The sequence below is a fragment of the Coregonus clupeaformis genome, unplaced genomic scaffold (assembly GCF_020615455.1).
Source record: "Coregonus clupeaformis isolate EN_2021a unplaced genomic scaffold, ASM2061545v1 scaf1601, whole genome shotgun sequence".
NCBI lineage: Eukaryota > Metazoa > Chordata > Actinopteri > Salmoniformes > Salmonidae > Coregonus > Coregonus clupeaformis.
In genome coordinates, this window is record NW_025535055.1 from 58,522 (window position 1) to 73,236 (window position 14,715).

The 14,715-nt window shown below is 44.8% G+C and overlaps 1 pseudogene; it reads left to right on the forward strand.

Annotated features, from left to right (window-relative positions):
* Nucleotides 1–2,328: 2,328 nt before the first annotated feature.
* LOC123487286 lies at nucleotides 2,329–8,014 on the forward strand (annotated as a pseudogene).
* The last annotated feature ends 6,701 nt before the right edge of the window (nucleotides 8,015–14,715 follow it).

Below are 14,715 nucleotides of genomic sequence, written 5' to 3' on the forward strand. Positions count from 1 at the left end.
GGACAGCAAGGAGTCATCAGGCCAGGTAGTCCTGAGGCATGGTCCTAGGGCTCAGGTCCTCCGGGATGGGAGGGAGAGAGGGAGAGAGAGAGAATTAGAGGGAGCATACTTACATTCACACAGGACACCGGATAAGACAAGAGAATAACACCAGATATAACAGACAGACCCTAGCCTCCCAGCACATAGACTATTGCAGCATAGATACTGGAGGCTGAGACAGGGGGTTCGGGAGACACTGTGGCCCCGTCTGACGATACCCCCAGACAGGTCCAACCAGGCAGGATATAACCCCACCCACTTTGCCAAAGCACAGCCCCCACACCACCAGAGGGATATCAACAGACCACCAACCTACTAACCTGAGACAAGGCTGAGTATAGCCCACGAAGATCTCCTCCACTGCACGAGCCCGAGGGAGCGACAAACCGGACAGGAAGATAACGTCAGTGACTCAACCCACTCAAGTGATGCACCCCTCCTAGGGACGGCATGGAAAGCACCAGTAAACCAGGGAAACAGCCCCTGAAATAGGGTCAGAGGCAGAGAATCCCAATGGAGAGACAGGAACCTAAATCTAAATATTAATATTAAGCTTCTACGTCTGTGTACAGGAAAGTCTTATTTGTAAGACGTAGGAGAAAATATATCAACTTATTGTTAAATTATTACGACATTCTTTGCCAATACGAACGATGTAGTAAATATTGTTTCCAAACTGCGTTACCCACTCCAGTCAGCAGATGGCGATGTGCGTCTTTCAGGTGATGATTCTTGCGTGACGTATAATGGACTGGACGGGACACTTCTTCAGCAACAACCACACGGCTACTCTTTCAACCACCTCGGTAGCTTGCTAGCCAACATAAAACCGAAAAATTGATGCTTTAGACCATGTTTATGTACATTAGCTAATCTCAGTGTTTTAAACACATTTCTGTTGACGTAATATTATTGATTGAAAGGTTGATACTGAGCCTAGCACTAGGCTAGTCGCTAATGCTAACTAACTAGCTTACATCCCTGACCATGAGCTCACTAAACTACTCCTCCCCTGCTAAAGAAGAGGAGGTCTGGTGTATGGAGAAAGAAGCTCTGGGGCTGAACATTGCCGTGAAACAAGAAGAGGAGTATGTTACAGTGAAAGGAGAGGAAGAAGCTTTCAGAATGATAAAGGAGGAAGAGGATGCTATCACACTGAAAGAAGAAGAGGAGGGTGTTACAGTGAAAGAAGAGAAAGATCCGTATGGAGTGAAAGAGGAAGAGGGGATAGAGGCTGTCACAGTGGAAGAGGAGGAGGTAGAAGCTTTCAGAATGATAAAGGAGGAAGGGGACGCTGGTATATTGAAAGAAGAAGAAGAGGATGTTAAAGTGAAAAAAGAGGAAGAACCTTTTAGAGAGGAAGAGGATGGTATCTCAATAAAGGTGAAGAAGGAAGACGTTTTGGGAGTGAAAGAGCAGGAGGAGGAGACAGAATATCCGATTAACACCAGTGAGTACTGTCTTAAAAACAGGGGCACAAACTATGCAGTTCTTGAACTAATGTGTGGTTTTTAAGGGGCATTCTACTGAAGTTATATACTTCAATATGTTGTTCAGTTCTGTAGGAATTGTTAAAGAGTAAATCTTAAAATATCAAATGGACGCAAAAGGCACCCAATTTGTGGAACTATCTTTTCACATTTGCATCATAAACAATATTTTATAAAATCATGATGAAAGTGACCGTTTAGGCCCTGTTTAGATATATTAATGCCTCTTGTAAGACCCTATGATTGCAATAGAAGATAATACGTTTACCATCTGTTTGATGTTCTCGTTCACACAGGAGAGAGACATGACTATCATGTATCCTCTGGGGAGCCTCAACAACATCCTGATACTGACGAGGCAGAGAAGAGTCTCTCCAGATCAGAACACCAGATGGTACAGCTTGGTCTGGTCTAGCATACAGCTTGCTCTGTCGGGGTCTGGGCTGGGTTTCTGTAAAGCACTTCATGACAACAGTGACATCAGCATCCATAATGATATGTGTCTGTGTCCCCTCTATATGGTTACCAGGACAACGCTAGCCCTTCCGCCTCCCAGAGTCCCTGTGTCGTACCTCTCCCAGTAGCACCTTACTGCTGGGTCTAAAGAGGTTGTCTGTGCGGCTGGTGGACTGCAGGAAAACAACGGGGCTGAGTGGAACTGTGAGAGGAGGAGAAGAGAAGAAAGGAGCAGATTTGACTCATCAAAGTAAGTGCTGTAGTTTAGTTCGAACAAATAAAATAGATCTGCCCACTGGTATCTGTTACCAGGACAACCAGCAGAGTTCTATTAGTTGACATGAAGATACACTTGTACCTGTTCACAGTAGGTAAAAAAATCTTTGTCGACCAATCGATTGGTAATTTTTTTAACTGTGTATTTCCATATATACAGTGGGGAGAACAAGTATTTGATACACTGCCGATTTTGCAGGTTTTCCTACTTACAAAGCATGTAGAGGTCTGTAATTTTTATCATAGGTACACTTCAACTGTGAGAGACGTAATCTAAAACAAAAATCCAGAAAATCACACTGTATAATTTTTAAGTAATTAATTTGCATTTTATTGCATGACATAAGTATTTGATACATCAGAAAAGCAGAACTTAATATTTGGTACAGAAACCTTTGTCTGCAATTACAGAGATTATACGTTTCCTGTAGGTCTTGACCAGGTTTGCACACACTGCAGCAGGGATTTTGGCCCACTCCTCCATACAGACCTTCTCCAGATCCTTCAGGTTTCGGGGGCTGGCTAGGCCACCCAGGACCTTGAGATGCTTCTTACGGAGCCACTCCCTAGTTGCCCTGGCTGTGTGTGTTTCGGGTCGTTGTCATGCTGGGAAGACCCAGCCACGACTCATCTTCAATGTCTTACTGAGGGAAGGAGGTTGTTGGCCAAGATCTCGCGATACATGGCCCCATCCATCCTCCCTCTCAATATGGTGCAGTCGTCCTGTCCCCTTTGCAGAAAAAGCATCCCAAAAGAATTATGTTTCCACCTCCATGCTTCACGGTTGGGATGGTGTTCTTGGGGTTGTACTCATCCTTCTTCTTCCTCCAAACACGGCGAGTGGAGTTTAGACCAAAAGCTCTATTTTTGTCTCATCAGACCACATGACCTTCTCCCATTCCTCCTCTGGATCATCCAGATGGTCATTGGCAAACTTCAGATGGGCCTGGACATGCGCTGGCTTGAGCAGGGGGACCTTGCGTACGCTGCAGGATTTTAATCCATGACGGCATAGTGTTACTAATGGTTTTCTTGAGACTGTGGTCCCAGCTCTCTTCAGGTCATTGACCAGGTCCTGCCGTGTAGTTCTGGGCTGATCCTCACCTTCCTCATGATCATTGATGCCCCACAAGGTGAGATCTTGCATGGAGCCCCCAGACCGAGGGTGATTGACCGTCATCTTGAACTTCTTCAATTTTCTAATAATTGCGCCAACAGTTGTTGCCTTCTCACCAAGCTGCTTGCCTATTGTCCTGTAGCCCATCCCAGCCTTGTGCAGGTCTACAATTTTATCCCTGATGTCCTTACACAGCTCTCTGGTCTTGGCCATTGTGGAGAGGTTGGAGTCTGTTTGATTGAGTGTGTGGACAGGTGTCTTTTATACAGGTAACGAGGTTCAAACAGGTGCAGTTAATACAGGTAATGAGTGGAGAACAGGAGGGCTTCTTAAAGAAAAAACTAACAGGTCTGTAGAGAGCCGGAATTCTTACTGGTTGGTAGGTGATCAAATACTTATGTCATGCAATAAAATGCAAATTAATTACTTAAAAATCATACAATGTGATTTTCTGGATTTTTTGTTTTAGATTCGTCTCTCACAGTTGAAGTGTACCTATGATAAAAATTACAGACCTCTACATGCTTTGTAAGTAGGAAAACCTGCAAAATCGGCAGTGTATCAAATACTTGTTCTCCCACTGTATATACAGTACACGTCAAAAGTTTGACACTTCTACTCATTCCAGGGTTTTTCTTTATTTTTACTATTTTCTACATTGTAGAATAATAGTGAAGACATCAAAACTGAAATAACACAAATGGAATCATGTAGTAACCAAAAAGTGTTAAACAAATCAAAAATATATTTTATATTTGAGATTCTTCAAAGTAGGCACCCTTTGCCTTGATGACAGCTTTGCACACTCTTGACATTCTCTCAACCAGCTTTTTGAGGAATGCTTTTCCAACAGTGTTGAAGGAGTTCCCACATATGCTGAGCACTTTGTTGGCTGTATTTCCTTTACTCTGCGGTCCAACTCATTCCAAACCATCTCAATTGGGTTGAGGTCGGGTGATTGTGGGAGGCCAGGTCATCTGATGCAGCACTCCATCACTATCCTTCTTGGTCAAATAGACCTTACACAGCCTGGAGGTGTATTGGTTCATTGTCCTGTTGAAAAACAAATGATAGTCCCATTCAGCGCAAACCAGATGGGATGGTGTATCGCTGTAGAATGCTAGAGGTAGCCATGCTGGTTAAGTGTGCCTTGAATTGTAAATACATCACGCCAGTGTCACCAGCAAAGCACCCCCACACCATCACACCTCCTCCTCCATATTTCACAGTGGGAACCACACATGCAGAGATCATCCATTCACCTGCTCTGCTTCTCACAAAGACACGGCGGTTGGAACCAAAAATCTCAAATTTGGACTCATCAGACCAAAGGACAGATTTCCACCGGTCTAATTTCCATTGCTCGTGTTTCTTGGCCCAAGCAAGTCTCTTTTTCTTATTGGTGTCCTTTAGTAGTGGTTTCTTTGCTGCAATTCGACCATGAAGGTCTGACGCACGCAGTCTCCTCTTAAAAGTTGATGTTGATATGTTTCTGTTACTTGAACTCTGTGAAGCATTTATTTGGGCTGCAATCTGAGTTGCAGTTAACTCTAATGAACGTATCCTCTGCAGCAGAGGTAACTCTGGGTCTTCCGTTCCTGTGGCGGTCCTCATGAGAGCCAGTTTAATCATAGCGCTTGATGGTTTTTGCGACTGCACTTGAAGAAACGTTCAAAGTTCTTGAAATGTTCCGTATTGACTGACCTTCATGTCTTAAAGTAACGATGGACTGTCATTTCTCTTTGCTTATTTGAGCCATTCTTGCCATAATATGGACTTGGTCTTTAACCAAATAGGGCTATCTTCTGTATACCCCCCTACCTTGTCACAACACAACTGATTGGCTCATACGCATTAAGAAGGAAATGAATTCCACAAATTAACTTTTAACCAGGCACATCTGTTAATTGAAATGCATTCCACCTCATGAAGCTTGTTGAGAGAATGCCAAGAGTGTGCAAAGCTGTCATCAAGGCAAAGGGTGGTTACTTTGAAGAATCTCAAATCTCAAATATATTTATATATTTGTTTAACACCTTTTGGGTTACTACATGATTCCATATGTGTTCTTTCATAGTTGTGATGTCGCCACTATTATTAATGTAAACAATTGTAAATATAAAGTAAAACCCTTGAATGAGTAGGTGTGTCCAAACCTTTGACTTGTAGGGTATATGATGATGTCATAGTGAATTCATGATATGTCAATGAACAAGCCTTTCTTTCATACTTTTATAATATAGCTCTATACAGTGCCTTCGGAAAGTATTCAGACCCCTTGACTTTTTCCATATTTTGTTCCATTACAGCCTGATTCTAAAATGGATAAATATTTTTAAAAATCTCGTCAATCTACACACAATACCCCTTAATGACAAAGTGAAAACATGTTTTTAGAAATTTTTGCAAATGTATATAGAAACATAAATACCTTCTTACATATGTAAATGTATGTGTATTTGTTTATTTAACTAGGCAAGTCAGTTAAGAACAAATTATTATTTACAATGACGGCCTACCCCGCCAAACCTCCCCTAACCAGGACAACGCTGGGCCAATTGTGCTCCGCCCTTTGGGACTCCCGATCACGGCCGGTTGTGATACAGCCCGGGATCGAACCTGGGTCTGTAGTGACGCCTTAGGCTGCTGCACCACTCGGTTCCCCCACGTGGTCTGCGGTTGTCAGGCCAGTTGGATGTTCTGCCAAATTCTCTAAAACGACGTTGGAGGCGGCTTATGGTAGAGAAATTAACATTAGATTCTCTGGTAACAGCCCCAGTGGATATTCCTGCAGTCAGCATACCAATTGCACGCCCTCAAACCTTGAGACATCTGTGGCATTGTGTTATGTGACAAAACTGCACATTTTAGAGTGGCCTTTTATTGTCCCCAGAACAAGTTGCACCTGTGTAATGATCATGCTGTTTAATCAGCTTCTTGATATGCCTTATCTTGGCAAAGGAGACATGTTCACTAACAGGGATGTAAACAAATTAGTGCACAACATTTGAGAGAAATAAGCTTCGTGCTCTTCGAAAAAATGGGACCAACACTTTACATGTTGCGTTTATATTTTTAGGAACAAAATATTTCACATTCTTTTTTACTTTACCCAAAATATCATGACAATAGTGATAGTCAAAATGTAAATAATGTTGAATGTCTAAATTAGAAACATTGCCATTGAAACATCATGTGTCGGACCCTTTCGACAACGCGGAGATGTTACTGATGTGCTTTGTATCTGTCTCAAATGTAAAAACAAATAAGTAAATACGTTTTGGACTTCCACACAAAATTACTTTTTTTACTTAATTTAGGTTGAAGGAAATGTGTAGGTCTCATTCTGTATCATACAGCTATTAAGGTTATACATTTACAACCATCTGCACGATAGGAATCCAGAGATGTTTGTGTCATGAGTGTCCTAGAACTGTCTATTTTTTGTGTTCTGACTTATAAACAGAATGAATAAAATAAGTCATGTAAATATATTATCAGTAATTACCAGGGATCTTTACATTATTTGTTTCATAGCAAGGCAGTTTTATCAAGTGGAGGTTTCATTCAGGTCTCTCTTTAAATAAACACTGTCTTTGGCAGGAGAAAAACCAAAGTCGGAGGAACCAGAGACGTCAAAACCAGCAAGACGACACCTCTGCTCCCAGTGTGGAACTAGGTTTGCCAAGTTAGGAAGCCTGAAAAGACATGAGAGGACACACACAGGAGCCAAGTCACCCCATTGCGCACAGTGTGGAAAGAGTTTTAAGGAGTTAGGAAAGCTGAAAGCTCATGAGCGAATACACACAGGGGAGAAGCCTTACCACTGCTCCCATTGTGGAAAGAGTTTCAACCAGTTAGACACCCTGAAAACTCATGAGCGAATACACACTGGGGAGAAGCCATACCATTGCGCCCAGTGTGGAAAGCGTTTTAACCACTTAGGAAACATGAAATCTCATGAGCGAACACACACAGGGGAGAAGCCTTACCACTGCTCCCAGTGTGGAAAGAGTTTTGTCCATTTCGGAAAGCTGAAAGCTCATGAGCGAATACACACCGGGGAGAAGCCTTTCCACTGCGCCCGGTGTGGAACGAAGTTTCAACCATTTAGGAAACCTGAAATCTCATCAGCAAATACACACAGGTGAAAAGCCTTATCACTGCTCCCAGTGTGGAAAGAGTTTTAGCCATTTAGGAAACCTGAAAGCTCATGAGCGAATACACACAGGGGAGAAGCCTTACCACTGCTCACAGTGTGGAAAGCGTTTTAACCAGTTAAGAAAGCTGAAAGAACACATGAGACGTCACACAGGGGAGAAGCCTTACAAATGTTCAGACTGTGGGAAGACATATTACTCATCACAGTCACTTAAAAGTCATGTGAGAATCCACACAGGAGAGAATAATTACTTATCCTAGTGTGTAAATTGATATTTCACATCACATTGACTTAAAGTTAATCAGAGAACATACACAGTGCTCCCATTGTCTTATATTGTTGACTGAGATTGTGTTTACTTGTTCATACCATATGAAATTGAATGATACAAAGTATACTCAAACATATATTGTTTTTATTAGAAAACATGAATTGAATATGGAGTGTGTCAGTTTGAATATAGAGTATGTCAGATTCCATGTGTTTTAAATGGTCCTTTTTAAAACTCTGACTGTGTGTGTTTATCTGGGTGTGTCATTCCTTCAGCACTACAGGTAATCAAGTGATATTTGCCGACCTATTGCTGTTTCATCATTGTCTCAATGAAGAGTTCCTCGTTCGACTTTCCTGGGGGCATTTACAAGCCTCCCACTGGTTGAATAAACGTTGTTTCCACGTCATTTCAACAAAACAAATCCAAACTTCCAACCTAAATCCAACGACATTTGACATTTTCATGTGAATATTCTAATCTACCTAAAACAATAAATGCATTATGTTTCTATCAAACAGACTTATTGCGGATCAAAGGCTTTATGCTATGACGTAGTGCACAACATTTTTACTTTTGCTGTTAAATTTCCATGTACCAAATAAAAATAGAAGTTAAATGGGTTTCCATCGCATTTTCAACTCTACTGATGGTTTGAAAAACTGTTGTGTTACGTAGCAAACGTGCTCTTGGCACGATGCACTGTAGCCAACAGCTCCCAGATACAGTGCGGGTAGGCTACCTACATGATGAGATTATTATGGAGAAGAGAGAAATTATTTTATATGTCAAATGGCAACCAAGCATCGATCATCATTTCACCAGAATAAGACCCTCAAAATGTATTGGAACGGAGCATCAAGCTCATCACGTGCACTTTCACCACCCTGTGAAGTTCATAACTTATTTCATCTGTAGCCTAATAAACTGCATGGGTTCCCAAGTCGTAGTGGGAGGACCACACAACATATCATCGCATGACTCCAAGCTAACTTCGATATGATGGTTATTATATCAATATTTTCTATTAAAGGAGTTTCCACCGCCATTTCTCGCTTATACATTTTTACAGACACATAAAGATCCCACCATGTAAAACAAATGAACAAATTGTCTGTCGGCATTTATACAATCCTGTTTCCATCAGCCCCGTCATTACTTTTGAAATGGTTGGATCAACATCCACCTTCATGATATGGATGAAGCCTGATTTGGAATGTCTCAGTAGTTCTATCTGGCTCCGTAGTTTACCCCTCTGATAATCAAGTGATATTTATATGTGATGCATTTGCTCCATTGTTTACATTTAAGTTGGTGACCCACTCTGATGATTTATATCTTACAGAGTGGGGCTTTAAAGGAATAGTATGGTGACGTCTTAGTGTGGCTTGAAATAAATAGGATTATTAATCAAAAACTCCTATAGCAACAATACACTGAGGCTTTGATGTCAAGAAGAGAACTGGCTGATGGGTGGTGGTGCTACTCTATAGGTAAGGCTGTCCAGTCCAATATGAATGTTCAATACACACAATAGGTTGATCGGTAGCCAGTTAGCTAGCTGTCCAGTCCAATATGAATGTTCAATACACACAATAGGTTGATCTGTAGCCAGTTAGCTAGCTGTCCAGTCCAATATGAATGTTCAATACACACAATAGGTTGATCGGTAGCCAGTTAGCTAGCTGTCCAGTCCAATAGGAATGTTCAATACACACCATTTCTTTTTTATTTCACCTTTATTTAACCAGGTAAGCCAGTTGAGAACAAGTTCTCATATACAACTGCGACTTGGCCAAGATAAAGCAAAGCAGTGCGATAAAAACAACAACCCAGAGTTACAAATGGGGTAAACAAAACATAAGGTCATAAAATACAACAGAAAATATATATACAGTGTGTGCAAATGTAGCAAGTTATGGAGGTAAGGCAATAAATAGGCTATAGTGCAAAATAATTACAATTAGTATTAACACTGGAATGCTAGATGTGCAAGAGATGATGTGCAAATAGAGATACTGGGGTGCAAAAGAGCAAAATAAATAACAATATAGGGATGAGGTAGTTGGGTGGGCTAATTTCAGATGGGCTGTGTACATGTGCAGTGATCGGTAAGGTGCTCTGACAACTGATGCTTAAAGTTAGTGAGGGAGATAAGAGTCTCCAGCTTCAGAGATTTTTGCAATCTTGTTCCAGTCATTGGCAGCAGAGAACTGGAAGGAATGGCGGCCAAAGGAGGTGTTGGCTTTGGGAATGACCAGTGAGATATACCTGCTGGAGCGCAGACTACGGGTGGGTGCTGCTATGGTGACCAATGAGCTAAGATAAGGCGGGGATTTGCCTAGCAGTGATTTATAGATGGCCTGGAGCCAGTGGGTTTGACGACGAACATGTAGTGAGGACCAGCCAACAAGAGCGTACAGGTCACAGTGGTGGGTAGTGTATGGGGCTTTGGAGACAAAACGGATGGCACTGTGATAGACTACATCCAATTTGCTGAGTAGAGTGTTGGAGGCTATTTTGTAAATGACATCGCCGAAGTCAAGGATCGGTAGGATAGTCAGTTTTACGAGGGCATGTTTGGCAGCATGAGTGAAGGAGGCTTTGTTGCGAAATAGGAAGCCGATTCTAGATTTAACTTTGGATTGGAGATTCTTAATGTGAGTCTGGAAGGAGAGTTTACAGTCTAACCAGACACCTAGGTATTTGTAGTTGTCCACATACTCTAGGTCAGACCCGTCGAGAGTGGTGATTCTAGTCGGGTGGGCGGGTGCCAGCAGCGTTCGATTGAAGAGCATGCATTTAGTTTTACTAGTGTTTAATAGCAGTTGGAGGCTACTGAAGGAGTGTTGTATGGCATTGAAGCTCGTTTGGAGGTTTGTTAACACAGTGTCCAATGAAGGGCCAGATGTATACAAAATGGTGTCGTCTGCGTAGAGGTGGATCTGAGAGTCACCAGCAGCAAGAGCGACATCATTGATATACACGGAGAAAAGAGTCGGCCCAAGAATTGAACCCTGTGGCACCCCCATAGAGACTGCCATAGGTCCAGACAACAGGCCCTCCGATTTCACACATTGAACTCTATCTGAGAAGTAGTTGGTGAACCAGGCGAGGCAGTCATTTGAGAAACCAAGGCTATTTAGTCTGCCAATAAGAATGCGGTGGTTGACAGAGTCGAAAGCCTTGGCCAGGTCGATGAAGACGGCTGCACAGTACTGTCTATTATCGATCGCGGTTATAATATTGTTTAGGACCTTGAGCGTGGCTGAAGTGCACCCATGACCAGCTCGGAAACCGGATTGCATAGCGGAGAAGGTACGGTGGGATTCGAAATGGTTGGTGATCTGTTTGTTAACTTGGCTTTCAAAACTTTCGAAAGGCAGGGCAATATGGGGATGAGGTAGTTGGGTGGGCTAATTACAGATGGGCTGTGTACAGGTGCAGTGATCAGTAAGCTGCTCTGACAGCTGATGCTTAAAGTTAGTGAGGGAGATAAGTGTCTCCAGCTTCATAGATTTTTGCAGTTCGTTCCAGTCATTTGCAGCAGAGAACTGGAAGGAATGGCGGCCAAAGGAGGTGTTGGCTTGGGGGATGACCAGTGAGATATACCTGCTGGAACGCATACTACGGGTGGGTGTTGCTATGGTGACCAATGATCTAAGATAAGGCGGGGATTTGCCTAGAAGTGATTTATAGATGACCTGGAGCCAGTGGGTTTGGCGACGAACATGTAGTGAGGACCAGCCAACAAGAGCTTACAGGTCACAGTGGTGGGTAGTATATGGGGCTTTGGTGACAAAACGGATGGCACTGTGATAGACTACATCCAATTTGCTGAGTAGAGTGTTGGAAGCTATTTTGTAAATGACATTGCTGAAGTCAAGGATTGGTAGGATAGTCCGTTTTACGAGACCATGTTTAGCAGCATGAGTGAAGGAGGATTTGTTGCGAAATAGGAAGCCGATTCTAGATTTAACTTTGGATTGGAGATGCTTAATGTAAGTCTGGAAGGAGAGTTTATGGTCTAACCAGACCTAGGTATTTGTAGTTGTCCACATATTCTAAGTCAGACCCTCCGAGAGTAGTGATTCTAGTCGGGCGGGCGGGTGCAAGCAGCGTTCGATTTAAGAGCATGCATTTAGTTTTACTAGCGTTTAAGAGCAGTTGGAGGCCACGGAAGGAGTGTTGTATGGCATTGAAGCTCGTTTGGAGGTTTGTTAACACAGTGTCCAATGAAGGGCCAGATGTATACAAAATGGTGTCGTCTGCGTAGAGGTGGATCTGAGAGTCACCAGTAGCAAGAGCGACATCATTGAAATATACAGAGAATAGATGTCACGGTTTCGGCCGAGACTGCTCCTCCTCCTGGTTCGGGCAGGCTTGGCGAGCGCCGTCCCGGAGTACTAGCTGCCACCGCTCTATGTTTCTGCAGTCGATTGCTTTTGTCTGTCTGTTTCACCTGTGGCCAATTGTGTGTTGATTGCGTGCCCTATAAGTTCCTTGTTTTGTGTTAGTATTATTGTGTGTTGTTTTCACTGTCATGTTGTTCGGAGCTACGTGTTTGCACTCTGTTTGTTTTATGTTTAGTGTTTACGCGTGTTTGCGTAATTCTCCCTCGCCTCTTGTTTTGTCGAGGTCGTGTTATTTTTTGGTCGGTTACTTTGGATTATTAAAGTCTGTTGGACTTAACCTCTGTGTCCTGCACCTGACTCCTCCACCACATCCACATCGGTTCCCTTCTGACAGAACAACACACCATCATGGAGTCAGCAGGAACAGCGGCGGCACCCGAATCCCTGGAATACCGGATCAATTACCAGGACACCATGATCCGGCAACTCGGGGCCGCCATGGACGAGGTGTCCAACACACTGCGCCGTTTGGTGAATCGGGAGGTGCCCACGCCTTCTCACACCATCCCAGCACCAACGGCCAGTCCTCCTCTCTCAGCACCGGAACCCAGTGGCATTCGGCTCTCGCTCCCGAGGGCATATGACGGTTCTGCAGCCGGGTGTCAGGGCTTCCTCCTGCAGGTAGAACTTTACCTTGCCACTATACACCCGGGCGCCCTCGGGATACGAGAGCGTCTCCGCCCTCATCTCCTGTATCTCCGGCAAGGCGTTGGAATGGGCCACGCCGAATGGAGGGGAATAGACGCCGCAACCATCACCTACGCGGAGTTTTCCCGCCGCTTCAGGACTGTCTTCGATCATCCACCTGAGGGAAAGCGGCGGGAGAGCCGTCTATTCCACCTCCGACAGGGGGAAGAGGAGCGCACAGGAGTTCGCACTGGAGTTCCGGACACTAGCAGCGGATGCGGGGTGGAATGAGAGGGCCCTCATCGACCACTACCGGTGTAGCCTACAAGAGGACGTTCGTCGTGAGATGGCCTGCAGGGACACCAACCTGTCGTTCGACCAGTTGGTGGACATCTCCATCCGTCTAGACACCCTGCTGGCTACCCGCGGACGTCCCCGAGTGGGGGGTCGTCCATTCCACCCTCCAGCACCTCCGAGCCGATTCCTATGGAGCTCGGAGGTGCTGGTGCTAGAGAGAGGAGGAGAGGGAACCCGAGGGAGGCCATCCCCTGCACCACCTGTGGTCGTGGAGGACACACCGCGGCCAGGTGCTGGGGAGGGTCTCCTGGGAGAGGTGACAGCAGGCCACGCACTGGGGAGTCATTTCAGGTGAGTAGGCGCCCCACTTACCCAGAGCTCTCTGTTGGTCACATGAGTATTCCTGTGAGATTTCCACAGGTGGCACCTCATTCCCAGCATAAGGCGCTAGTAGATTCAGGCGCAGCTGGGAACTTTATTGATCGGGCATTTTGTGCTAGGTTAGGAATTCCCCTTCGGCCGGTAGAAGTTCCATTCCCTGTCCACGCATTAGACAGCCGGCCGTTGGGGTCGGGTCTGATCAGGGGATGTCACAGCACCGCTGACGATGACGACGCAGGGGGTCATGAGGAAATCATTCAGTTCTATCTGATTGACTCTCCTGCGTACCCAGTGGTGTTGGGCCTTCCCTGGTTAAGCACCCATGATCCTACCATAGCGTGGCAACAGAGGGCTCTTATGGAGTGGTCTGCCCAGTGTGTAGGGAGATGTCTAGGTGTTTCCATAGGGGCGACCTCGGTAGAGAGTCCGAACCAAGTGCCCGCACTGCGCATTCCCCCTGAGTATGAGGATTTAGCACTCGTGTTTAGCAAATCGAGGGCAACACGGCTACCTCCTCATAGACAGGGGGACTGTGCGATAAATCTCCAGACAGGAGCAGCTCTTCCCTGGAGTCATGTGTATCCCCTGTCTCAAGAGGAAACTGCGGCTATGGAGACTTACATAGCCGAGTCCTTGGCACAGGGATACATACGGTCCTCCACTTCTCCGGTCTCCTCGAGTTTCTTCTTTGTGAAGAAGAAGGACGGGGATTGCGCCCGTGTATTGATTACCGTAGTCTCAATCAGATCACAGTGAAATACAGTTACCCACTTCCACTGATTGCGACGATGACGGAGTCATTACGCGGAGCGCGGTTCTTCACAAAGTTGGATCTCAGGAGCGCGTACAATCTGGTGCGCATTAGGGAGGGGGATGAATGGAAAACAGCATTTAGCACCACCTCGGGTCATTACGAGTATCTCGTCATGCCATACGGGTTAATGAATGCTCCTTCAGTCTTCCAATCCTTTGTTGACGAGATTTTCCGGGACATGCATGGGCAGGGTGTAGTGGTGTACATCGATCGACATCCTAGTGTATTCTTCTACACGAGCCGAGCATGTAGCCCAGGTGCGCCGAGTGTTGAGACGACTGTTGGAGCATGACTTGTATGTCAAGGCAGAGAAATGCCTGTTCTTCCAGGAGTCCGTCTCCTTTTGGGTTATCGGTTGTCCGCGTAT